This window comes from Elaeis guineensis, chromosome 4, assembly GCF_000442705.2.
Source record: "Elaeis guineensis isolate ETL-2024a chromosome 4, EG11, whole genome shotgun sequence".
Lineage (NCBI taxonomy): Eukaryota > Viridiplantae > Streptophyta > Magnoliopsida > Arecales > Arecaceae > Elaeis > Elaeis guineensis.
In genome coordinates, this window is record NC_025996.2 from 2,627,777 (window position 1) to 2,639,417 (window position 11,641).

At 36.3% G+C, this 11,641-nt stretch overlaps 1 pseudogene; it reads right to left on the reverse strand.

The window, feature by feature from the left end:
- Positions 1–708: 708 nt before the first annotated feature.
- On the reverse strand, positions 709–6,364 carry LOC105033619 (H/ACA ribonucleoprotein complex subunit 3-like protein; annotated as a pseudogene).
- Positions 6,365–11,641: the final 5,277 nt, after the last annotated feature.

An 11,641-nucleotide genomic window follows, 5' to 3' on the forward strand; every position in this document is an offset into this window, starting at 1 on the left:
TCCAATCCTCCTAAATTTAGTTAAAGAACAATCCAATTCCAATTCCAATTCCAATTCCAAGATGGAATGAAAATTAATCCAATCCTCCTAAAACTTGATCTAGAATATTTCTTTGAATCCTAAGAAGAGAGCCGGGATTAGATTTTAGGACTGGAGAGTTCTCATTACACTTCATAATCAGACTCCTCCCAACTAAATATTTGTTGACTCTCATTCCCATTCACATTCTAAACCCCAACTCCCCCAAACAAAATACCCCCTAAACATATGGAGTCCAAATCTTCTCACCCCTTATTATTTATATACTTTTAATTAAATAAACAGTGAATTCTACTCCGTTAACCATTCGTCCCTCATCTCGTCCACATTGCACATGCCTAACACTAAGAACACTAGCTATCAGTATTTACAATCCTGCAGCCGAGGCGATTAATTTTATAGAAGAGTTATAATGTAAACAACCCGTCATATTCTATAGCAACAATGCCTTTATATGATCCAAGCAACCCATAAAAATATTCCGCATGACTTTTAAATTTATGTTTGTCAACAATTACAACTATTTAAATGATCTGTTCCTCCTGACAATTAGTCCTCTGTATTGCTCATCTTCACCCAATTTTCAAGTAAAAATAACGTACATGTCAAGGTCTGGTCAGGCCAGCTTAACCAGTTATCAAGCTTCCACTTGATCTTGCGACTGAACACTGACAAGAAGAAATACAGATTATAGGTATCAGTTATTCCATCACAATAGTCTTCAGTATGAAGTAAAGGTAAAACAATTAACAACAGATTGTGCTCAACGTAATATATATCCATGTTTTAATACAATGGCATCACCGAAGTTTCTGGTTTCATGACACCCAGAAGTTATCCAGGAGCATGGCATGTTTTCTGATATCCGATGGAATCATATAGTTTGCCCAATGTCCAGGGTGTTGAGTGCATCGATCCCTTGATACTTTGGTGGTGGCTTCTGGGTTGGAAGCAGACCAAATCGTTTCTTCAGAAGAACCCGCTGCCTGGAGTACTTATCATCTGGGGAGAAGCGAGCTATAAAAGAGCGAGGCACACCATTAGTGAAATTACACTGCATCAAGAATAATATTAAATGATGCTATGGATGAGCTAAGCAGAATATTGAAAAAATACAGATTAGAGAGACTCATAATTAATTCTTCATGCATATGAACATAACACTTCGAAGATAATATGTTCCCCTCTCCCAAAAGGTAAACATTCACACCCAAAAAGAAACCAAAAAAAAAAAAGTTGCATAAGATGAGTTTCCTCTACATGCGGTAATTATATTTTTCCGCTAATTTTGAGACTATTTGTGGTCCTTAATCATGCAAAATCAAAAACGTGTCCTGTATCTGCAAGTTATGCCCACACACGGTATTCCCGATGGATTCCACTGTGACAGCAAACCAGCATAACTACCGGTTGAAGCGACCCTATGACAATAAACTGTATATGGTCTTCCAGCTAACAGTTCTTGCCGCAATGGCCCAGCACCAAACCACGGCCCTTCACTCCTGCATATGGCTGCTATTCTGTTTTTAAAGGGAATTTGCCATGTGCAATTTCATGACATTGCTAACTTGCCATGTGCAATTTCATGACATTGCTAACTTGCCATGCATTATCGAATACTTAAAATGTTCAGAACCATCCAATTTGGAGCGTGCCGAACCATCGCGACTGTGGACAAGGACAGTTTCAACGTTCAAAACCAGACACTAGTGAGGGAGGGAGAAGAAAAGAGAGGAAGAAAGAGAGAGAGAGGGGGTAAGTAAAGGAGAGGGTGAGGGAGAGGGAGAGGGACGGAGAGCCTCCAGAGGCCCGCCAAGGCTGACAAAGAGCCAATGTGCCGGCTCGAGGGTCGACAAGAAAAAGAGAGGGAGAAGGAAAGAGGGAAGAGAGCGAGAGAGAAAGAGGGGGGAGAGGGAGAGAGAGCCTTTGGAGGCTCACCGGAAGCCACCAAAAGCCCACCAATACTATTGGAGGGCTGAGGCGTCTGATCGAAACAGGAGTCTCCTCTCCTCCGGTCCTCCAGTAGACATAGCGGCCCTCCGACAGCCTTACAAGCCTCCAGTGACCTTGACGGGCCTTCAGCAGCTTTCAGAGGCTCTCTCTCTCTCTCCTTCTCCCCCTCCTTCCCTCCACCCTTCTCTCCATTTTCCTCTCTTTCCTTCTCCCTCCGCTCTGCTATGTCAGTTCAAACTCAATATGAAACGGTATAGGGGTGTACCAAACCGTACCACTGGTGACTAATCCAAGCTCCGGTACCGATGCACTAAACCCTGACCATAACCATAGCCATAAAGCCTTCTCCCAACAGATAGTGTTGGAACATTTGGTGGGAACACGAAAGAAAAGAGATACAAATGGTAATGGAATGCACTGGCATGACTTGGAGGTTTTCATTGGTCCTTTGCATCTAAATGAGGGGCATAAAGGATGAGAGCTATTGTTATCAATAGTTTTACATGCAAGCTACTGTATCAAGATCTGATCAATGTGCAACTCAATGGTCCTTACATAAACTACACGCACTGACCTCGAATGAGCAGTCCAGGGTCAAAAGCATGATTAGATCAACAGAATATAATCAATGCAATGTACCCAATACCCATTTAATGCATTATGCATTTGATTATAGGCTAGGTACCACATTGAATAGGACTCGCATCTTCAGAAACTAGTCTGGCCACAATCAGAAGCAATGGAATTACCTGACATAACTTGTTTATTCAGCCTGTGAAACCCCAGGCAAGTTTCACACTCAACTTTTTCGAAATATTAAACCAAATATCACACACTCCAGATGCTTCATTCTTGCAAATGGATTTCAAAGCAAATATCATAACAATGCTAGTAAAGTGTCTAATTAACAAGGAGAAATGCAACTAACAATGATGTTTTCTTATTTAAATACTTCACGGAGATGTCTTCATGACATCACATTTATGAAGTAATGTGATTTTAGATCTCTGTCTTTTATTTTCTATAAAAGATTTTTAAAAAAGTAAATAATCAAGCGGACAAGTTATGATAAACCATTTTACTTGTACCTGGATGAGCAGATTGTGTTGCCACACCAAGAGGCGATTCCTTCTACAAGCATAAATTGAACCAAAGTCAGTAAGAAAAAATATAGACACTTTATAATAGAAAAGACAATGCCCAAAAACTCTCATAAAAAAATAAATACAGTAAAAATTTAATAAACAAGTGGACTGCCAATTTGATGACAAATCAATTAAAGTAAGATGCAAGACATAACAATTTATTAAAAGACCTACACATAGGTGCCCTATTGCAAGAAGCAGAAGCCAAAAGGAAAATAATAATAATAATAATAATAATGCTGACACAATTTGTTATTCAAATGTAAGTTTGAAATTTTTTTGTTAAGCAACTATAGGCCTCAACTAAAGATTAAAAGTGATATTGACTAGGGAAATCCTAATAATCAATAAACATGCCCAACTTGGATGATGACATGCAAAAGACATGAAGATGAAGAGGCAATTGGCTAGAATTGATAGAAGCCCAGCAAATTCTTAGACCAACAACATTCCTTCGGATACCAATTACTTCGATTAGCCTATACTTCTGATGAAATAGTAATATATGTAACCTGACATCATCACATCCTATTCTCTTTGTCCAATTTAAACTAAGGTGAAACATGTCAAAGCTACAAGAATTTTTCTCTCTTTTTTTTTTGGAAGCGCATTAGGTCATTTACCTTACCTAATAAATCAAGATTTAATTATAATAACTATCTTCAGAAGCAAAATTCACTTTAATTAAGAGGAACCGAGAGAAACAGCAAGTTATCTTTCACGGTTCTTCATAAGAAGAACTACAAATCACTTGCAGGCTAGATCAAAATGCAGATCCGTTGATCTTTTAAAACCTCTGCAAAATAAGAAACTTTTTCACCTCAAATTTCTCTATTTCCAAATTTTCTGCCAAATAATAAGCTCTACAATCAGCACTACTTGTCCAAGTTAGTATTCAAGCTTTGGCTTGAATTGGAGTTGTGAATATCAACAAAGCTTACTTTGCCTCAAATTTCTCTAATTTCCAAATTTGCTGCCAAATCACAATTTACAATCAGCATTACTTGTCTGAGCTAGCATTCAAGCTTTTAACTCTCAATTGAAGTTGTGAATATCACCAAGGCATGCACAGGAAAATAAATCCAGGTCAAATGAAGCAACAATATGGAGGTGGTTTATGATCTTATACTCCACATAACAAACATTTATTTTGGATAAACACCAATTCCCCTTTTGACAATCTCATGCCATTGAAGCTTGTTACCAAAAATATTAAACATGCAACACCTTGAAACTTGCACAAATAAAAAGGGTGTTTCAAGACACTTTTCAAACTATAGCATATAAAAAAACAAATATTAGAAAATAATAAAAAAGGGCCGAACATGAAAGAAATCCTTTAGTTCTCATATTTACACTTAAGATGGCTTGAAAACATTTTTTTATCTAGTCTAACACAGTAGAGCAAAATTTACAAAGGTCTAAATCTTCACAGTCCTGATCTTGGAGGTCAATGTCACATCATCGTTCAAGTTTTTGCAAATCCACATGGAGTTGACATCACACTGAATCAAGAGTGTTAAACCAAAGTATTTGGCAGATTTATCTTGTTGTTAATCTTATGACAAGCTTTGTAGCCCGATAAACCCACACCATCCACTTGCACCAGTTAGCATAAATCACGTGCCAGAGTCTCAAGGTTAGAGCGTATGGAATGCCACAGCAAAATCACTATCCTGATAACAATAACACAAATCCCTTCAAAATGTTATTATGTTCTTAACATTTTTGACAAAACTAATGTACAACTGTGAACATTTGTCCCCTTCCAATGTATCTACAAATTTCCCAATATCAACTTAATAACCATACTATTTTGCTCATATTTCATTTTCCAAAAGATCCTTTAACGGCATCTCTTCAGTAGCATTCCTAGCCACCAACGATCAAAAGTTGCTTATCCAAAACAACCCCACGCATGTTCTCATGTTCTTTAAAAACATCATGGATGCTGTTTTTTACCCACTTAACAAGAAACAACAGGGCAAACTCCTTAACTAAGTTCCTCATCCGTGCTACTCAGAAATTATCCTATATGAGGTACACTTATTCAATCCACATAGATAAAGGATCTAAAGAAAAACATATAACAAAGGTAATCCACCCCTTATAAGGTAACAACCTTCTGTTCCACCTTGATGTATTCTAGTGAACCTTTTACAGCCAGATTCTTATCATGCATTGATACTGTAACAACTGCTAAGCAGAATGGGTAACTGGCACCTCTCTGTTTTAGAAAGTACAAAGGTATCTTATTTGCTTTATTCCTTCTTTGAGAAAAGGCCTAGACCTAGTTAGTTGAGAAGTCCTGATTAATACATCTTACTGAGTCCTTAGATATCAAAGGCGAGGAGGTGGTATCAAGTCAGTTTTGATGATATCTTCTATTTTATATTGGTCTAGACAAATCGCACCTATTCATATAAACGGTTATCTTGGCAACACAGACTACTTTCTTGCATAGATTTTCTACACAGAAATCTGAAATGTGCCTCTAAGTTCAAATTTCAACGGATGTTCGTATCTGAAGTTATTCTGATTCCCCTCCATATTATGTGTTCGATCATCTGGATCAAATGTGCACCAACAATGACCCAATAAAGTTGAACTGGCCAGCTCAGGCATGACCTCAAGCCCATAATTGTTTGACACTCATCAGCATTATTTACATATGTATTTGTTTACACTTATTGCATTACATTTACATAATTTAAAACAGAACTCTCTTCATCCCTATACTGGCACACGTTGGTGGGACAATGGTAAGATATGCAATTTTGTGGATGGTTAATCTACAGCTGTAGATAAATTATGCACAATTGGGGGTAGCTACACAAAGATGATGGCAAATTTTTCCAATCTTTAAGGTATGGCTCGCTATCATCAGCAAATTATACATAAGGAACCCTCCCAATAAGCATTGCTGTTTCACTAAAACACAAAACCACAAAGTAACCCTAAACCACAAATTGACGATACAATAACAGTACCACCCAAAGCAAATATTAGAAATCGTACAAAAATAGAGTAAGTTTACTGCATGTAATATCAAGAACATAAGTAAATCATCTGGAACGCATAATAATTTATACCAATCTAAAATTGAAGAAATCCAAAGAAAAAAATAATATAAAAGTCGATAAACAGAACTAATAGGTAGCGAAAGGAGCTACCTTGGTGGTGTACACCTTGTCCCCATTCTCATTTATGTAGAACTGAAGCTACATGGCCGCGTGCGCTTAAATGATAAACTCTGCAAAAATCAAGTATTTTCAAAAGGAAGAGAGAGAGAGGAGAGAGAGAGGAGAGATGGGATTCAAACAGAACGACGTGCGCCGATTTCACCCTAATCCAAAATTTATCACGATTAAAAATTCATGCAATAGCATTGAAAATCCTTTCAGCTGTTTTAAGGCTAATCAGAAAAATTGCTTCAATTATAAATGTTCCTTCTGACGTGGCTTCGATATCTTGAGAACTGCAGACAAAGTCCTCCGTTCTTTTCGATTATAAGATCCATGGAAATCTTAATTCGATGCAAAATAGAAAATAAAAGAAAATAAATGAACACTAGAATCACTCGGGGGCGAAAAGAAGGCGCACCTTGGTGACAGGAGAAGCTCCTGGACGTCAGTAGAAATAAACCCCAGAAGTATGGGTTCAGGGTTTTGGCGCTCCGGCCCCAGCTCCTCTTCAAAAGGAGAAGAATCGGATTGAAAAAACAAGAAAGAAAAAAAAAAAAAAAAAAAGTAGAGAATATAGAGAACAAAAGCAACTTACACGCGAGCGACGCTGAGTTGTTATGCGGCGGACCGGTGGTATGCCTTGAGCCGGCTTAACCACCGAACGTGCCGGATATCGTGAAATGTCCATTGGATCGTCCACCGGTCGCTTTGAGAGATGTGCAGATGGATGAGTGACATTATAGCGCTTTGAAAGCTGTGCGGTGGGTGATCCAATGGTGGATGGGTACCAAGGGAGATGGATGAAGAAAAATTAATGCTGGACCACGCTCAGATACACCATCCAAATCCCACGGTGGATAACACGCCACATTAACCTTTGTATTTCACGAATTCCCAATTGCATCTTATCCACCGTGCACGTGCTTTGAGATTTTCGATGGTCTATCTGGCTGTGGTCTAAGCCATAATTTCTCCAGATGGAACCGCGATCCGGTATGGAGTGGCTAATGGATTAGCGTTCGGATTGTATTTGGCACTTTCGACAGATCTGCAGGTACGCTGAACTCCTCCATTCATTTAGATCTCGGTCTATCGGTGGATTTGCGTGAAACAAAATGAATCCTTGTTTTGTTTTTTTCTCCTCTAATTACAAATGTTGGAATTGAGTCCCAACGGCATCAAGCAGTAGGATAGTCAGACTATGAACTTAGCTTGAAGAATCATAGCCATGTCCTGCAGACCCTCCTTACAAAAATTAATTTTGCAATCAGGAGAGTTGGTGACAAGAGGAATGACAGCAGCCAAAATCAAGGTCAAATGATAAAGCCAATACCCCATAGACAGTAATACTGGTGGGGAGCAAGTACAAGCTATCTAGCCACGTCTCATGAGCAGATTGGCATAACTCATGAGAATTGGCAAAATATATTGGTTAGTTAATGTTTAGATGCACAGATTTATCATCTATGTGTAACTTATGATCATAAGTTATCATTGTTTTTGGAGATGCGAGAGAGAACAATCCAAAAGCAGAGGGAAGATCCTTCGTGATGCATCTTTTACACCATGTAGTCTATCTTAGAGATGGGGAGCTCTTGCACAATCTTCTGATCCAGCACGGTTGGCAACTACCCTCGTGTTTGACATCTCAACACGTCGGTCTCAATTTTCAAATTGGGCGAGTGCTTTCATTTCTTATACCAATGATATGGCAACAATTCATGTATGCATGGCTCTCCGTGGCTCAGGGAAAAAAAATGGGAACTCGAGAGAGAGGACAGGATCAAGGGGAATATTGCCATGCACTTATGATCCCATAATTTTATAATATTTGAGATAATAGATGCCAACAAGAAGGCAATTTAGTCTTCCAGAGAGGAAAAAAAAAAAAGAGAAGGCAATTTAGCCCTAAACAATTGGGATCAATGAGCCGCAAGAATTTTCCGTCTTGGAGAAAAAAAATATCTTCTTACCCTACAGAGACATTCCAACTATTAAAAAGTAGTATATTCTATACATACGACCTATGCTGGTACCCAAACAAACTCCAATGAACAAACAAGCATTAAGGAGTCTAAAAATTTTTTTCAGGTGTATACTTATCAGGCATTGCAAAGTAAATTTACAAAGCTAAAAAATGTGTGCTTCTATCAAGGTATGATAGAACAATAACCAATATTTCCAATATAAAGCTACCAATTCAAGCCTAGCTTGAAGTTTATTTGGGTTAGCTGGCCCCAGCTTGATCGAATTCAAATAATGCGAAGTACAAGTTGTTGAAAGTATGGTAGGTATGGGCTCCTAGCCTTGGGTGAACAATTTCGTATTGGCTTGCAGATTTGGATTGGGTACAAATAAGATAAATCAAGAGAGATTTAAGAAAATAATATTTTTTAAAAAAATTAAAAATATATGTAAAAAGAATTTATATATTTTTATAAATGTGCTAGCTTATCAAGTTAGTAAAATCTTTGATAGCAGCATCAAATTAGAATCTCTTTTATTTCAACTAATTAGACTAACAAAAATGAGAGTATGAATTTTCCCCTCTCTCTCCCATCTCCTTGCATCATGGCAGTGGGCTAAGAGAAGTTAACACAATAAAAGTAAAAACGTGGGGAGACTTCCAATATTTATTATGTATATCTAAATGAAGGTTTAATTTATGCAAAGCTCTCCATTTATCGAGATGGTATTCTTTACGGTACCTATCGGGGGTTAATATCTCAGCTGCACCGAAGATGTGGATTTAAAGAGGGCTCGCGACAAATAACATGTAGAAATAAATGAGCACAATCTCAATGACAAGAACATGATTGAGGCCGAAGTCAAGAGCAAGGTTGAGGTCAAGATTAAAATCAAGGCAAGGCCGAATTCAAACTGTCAAACTTCACATACCCATCCAAAGGATGCTATGACTCAAACTTCTTCTCCAAGGATTTTTGGCTCATTTTTACTTTTAATTATATGTCACTCCAGTGCTATATTAAAATACCACCAAAAAGTTAATCCCTTCTTGGTCCCATTGAGTCACAGCACTCTACGATGAACCATATCCCTCCAAATAATCGACTGTGCATCAGGTGAGCTTATGCCAAATCATGCCATTCAATGGGATATAACTGGCTCCCAAAGCCTATCCTCCTCGATCCTCGATTCGATCATCACATCTGACAGTATCTATCCGGAGTCTCCAAGCAGTTATCAAGTCGGATCATTAAAGGCAGCGGCATATCATGATGACTCCTAAAAATCTTTCTACGGTCCGATCACATCATCCTATTTAAAATGAGAATAATCATGAACAAAACACATCATTCTTAGGGTTATCAACTCACTATATTAATGGAGATGGCCTCCATGTACTGTGAAGTGATATCATTCACCAATTCAAGAGAACCAAGAGGGCTAAGCATATGCTCAAGAACATGATGAGGGGTAAAAAGATCTTTTAAGTTTTTTCTCTTTCCAAAGCTCTAAGCTCACCTACAAAAAGGTAATCAGGAGATTCTAAAAGATATGCCTCTCTCTCTCTTAAAACGCCTGCTCTTTTCTTTATGTTGTAGAAAATTTGACTTGAACGTCAGAGATCTCCACCGGAGCCAACTCCAACGAAATTTTTCTTATAGGTCCGACTACTATCGACTCACTGAATATCACCTCGCTCCAGCATCTCTAATCCAAGTGAGATTCCAATCGCAACAATATCCATGATGCACCGCACCTATATGATATTCTCTATTATACCCACATGCATCACACCATGCCATCGCATGATGGATGATTGCATGCAGCCGTGCGCGGCGTGCATTGCACAATCTGCAGCTTTCGTGTCCATCCATCATGCATAGATGGTATGCGCTCGTATCAATGGCAAGAGTGTTCACACAGACTCAATTTATATAAAGTTTTTCATTCATTAGGTAAATGTCTATATTGATAATGGAAATTTCTACTTAGCAATCATTGAAATTCATTTTTTAAAATGCAAAAAAAAATTAGCTATTTACACTTTATTTATTAAAATTATTATATTACTATATATGTTAAAAATTATATATCAAATTATATTATCTTTTATTAAGATGGTTACAGCGCACAACTTCAAGCTCAAGGATCAGCATCATGAAGCTTATCTCTATACATTTTTATTGCATATTAGCAGTTGACCTAGGAATTGAATCTTGCCCTCAACATAGTTTAAAAAGTTAGAGGTATTTATCTGGAGGACTACAGTCACTCTCCGTTGTATAGTCTGCTTGCATCTTAGTCTTTTTATCTTTCTTAAAAAAATATACATTTTTAAATTTTATCAAATGCTCGTAGTTCTAGAATGCATAAAAAACTGCATGCCCCCTCCCCTCTCTCTTTCACGCATTCTGATCTCATATTTAGTTGGAGTCATGAAAGGATAGATGGATGAGATAAAAATATGGATGGCCTCCATCTATCGTTTAATTTAAAAAAAATTACAACGAGGATAGAAGAAAAGAAAAGATTATCATCCATCTTAGCCCACCAATTTACAAGATGAATAAAACATTGATGAATTGATTCTTGTATTAACAAAATTATCCTTCATTAATTTTTTTTAATAAAATTATAATATTTCTATATTTTTTCATTCATATTATTTATATATATTTTATATACTATTAATTATATATTATTAAATTTTATTACTAATTATTTTAATTTTAATACATAATTTTATATTTATAATTAAATAATTAAATTTTTTTCTATTTCTCTATTTTTATTTACTCTTTTTAATTAACTATTTGTATAATATTAATTAACTATTTAAATTAATCATAAATTAATTAGTTATATTTATAATTAATATATAAAATCAATTCATTAATATATAACTTATTAAATAAGTTATTAAATTAAATTAAATATTTATATATTTTTTTATATAATTATATTATAATGATTATGAATTTATACATTATTTACTTCTTTAATATAAATAAATATTATAAATTGATAATAATAATATTTTTATTAAAAATAGTCTAATAAAAATATTATATAAATATTATTCATCATTTTTTTTCTATACCAAATAAAAAAATATTTCTATCCATTTTTTTATATATAATCATATATATATATATATATATATATATATATCATCTTTTCCATCCACCCTTTCTCCTCTTTCTATTAGTTCAACGCGTGCTTTGTATCAAACAGAGAGTGAGACTTCACCATCAAGAAAAAGCAAATTATAGCGAGAGATCAACCTTTGCCATCCGAGCGGGCATGCGATGGAAATGGCACGTAAAAAACGTGGTAAACTGGGTCTGTCCG